This window comes from Colobus angolensis, unplaced genomic scaffold, assembly GCF_000951035.1.
Source record: "Colobus angolensis palliatus isolate OR3802 unplaced genomic scaffold, Cang.pa_1.0 Scaffold84, whole genome shotgun sequence".
Taxonomy (NCBI): domain Eukaryota; kingdom Metazoa; phylum Chordata; class Mammalia; order Primates; family Cercopithecidae; genus Colobus; species Colobus angolensis.
Window position 1 is genome coordinate 3283218 of NW_012122265.1, and position 1663 is coordinate 3284880.

The following is a 1663-nucleotide window of genomic DNA, read 5'->3' on the forward strand; positions in this document are numbered from 1 at the left end:
AGGAAGACATCGTCTCTAGAAAAAAAAAAAATTGTTTTAAATGAGCCAGGCATACTGGCACACACCTGTAGTTGCAGCTACTCAGGAGGCTTAAGTGGGAAAATCATTGAGCCTGGAAAATCGAGTCTGCAGTGAGCCATGAAATAAAAATTAAAACATATCATAAAAATAAAATAATATGGAGGGAGAGTTAAAGATCTCACTTTCAGAATTGGGGACATCTTTAGACACAAAAAATGTAGGGATAGAAAGGAATCCGGTAAGAAAATTGACAAGTCCAAGCGTTCAGTTTGGGAACTGGTCCCAGAAGATGGGTAATGTCTTCCTGTCACCACCAGCCTATCCCACTCCATCTTCTCCAGAGCCTCCATCTCTGTTTCCGTTATGTGCAGGCTGGTATGCCTTGCCAATCTCTTCCCAATTTCTTCTTGATTTTAGCTTCTGGCTCATGACTACTTTTTCCAACACAATTTCTAGGTTAATTCTCAGTGATTTCCGTACACAAGTAAACGAACCTTCCCCACTCCTCACCCCTGTGGTGATATCTGTGACCATGTTCTCAGCAGGGCACCCCACCGGGCTCTGTCCCATGCACCCCGCTTCCAGCCACACTCCTCTTTCTAGCTCTCTTTCTCCAATGCTTCCATCTCACCAGAACTCTCGGTCCATCAGCACAACCATGGCTTCACTGCTCCCCAACCTCTCTGATACCTCTTCTTTTTTTGATAACAGCTTTGTTGAGATACAATTTATATGCCACACAATTTGCCCACTTAAGGCATACAATTCAATGCTTCTAGTGTATTCACAGTGTTGTGCACCCATCACCAGTTACAGAACGTTTCATCGCCTCAGAAGCAAAGCTCACACTCTTGAGTACCCCCAACTCACTCCCCCACAGGACGGTTCTCTAGGCAGGTTCAGACCTCGGGAGTTCTCCCGGTGTCTCACTTGTGGTTCTCAGGCCAAGGTCAAGACCCCTGACTTAGTTCCTTCTCCTTGGTTAATCTGATCCCTGCACTGGGAGCTGTGCCATTCTGGGCAAGTTATTCATACTTAACCCCTCTGTGCCTGTGACACGAAAAACACGCAGCTGCCTTGAGGATTAAATGAGTTAAAGTTGATATCAAGAAGCGCCGGAAACGTCTCCAGCAGCGACCCAGCGAAACAGGCACAACTCCCTTCTCTGCCACACCCAGTTCCAGCCCACCCTGGCTGCAGTGCTTAGGGGCCCAGGGAATCCTGTGTGACAGGCTAAAGCCTGTGCCCTACCCTGCGCGGAAGGCCTGGTCCCCAGGCCCTCAGGACGGGGCCTGATTTGAAGGTGGGGCCATTGAATAGGTCATTCAGTTTCAATGAAGTCCCCGGGGTGGGCCTGATCCCCACTCACTGGGGTCCCCATGGGGAGAGGAGACACAGACCCACAGAGGGCGGCCCGAGGGGGCGCAGGAGACACCTGCCCCCAGCCCGGGAGGGGCCTGGGAAGGAACCAAACCCTGAGACTCCCTGACCTCAGGCCTCCACCCCCAGAACAGAGGAAACTAATGTCTGTGGCTGAAGCCTTGGAGCCGCCCCGTCTGTGCCGCCCTGAGACTGTGGCCCCGAAAAGCTCCTCTCCCCGGTGACAGAGCTGAGGGTCGGACAGTGGCCCCAGGAGCCCCCA

General features: G+C 51.6%; 1 protein-coding gene across 1 annotated transcript in view; it reads left to right on the plus strand.

Moving 5' to 3' along the window:
• Positions 1-1663, plus strand: part of LOC105503298 (zinc finger protein 696-like) — a 75721-nt gene that overhangs the window by 64234 nt on the left and 9824 nt on the right.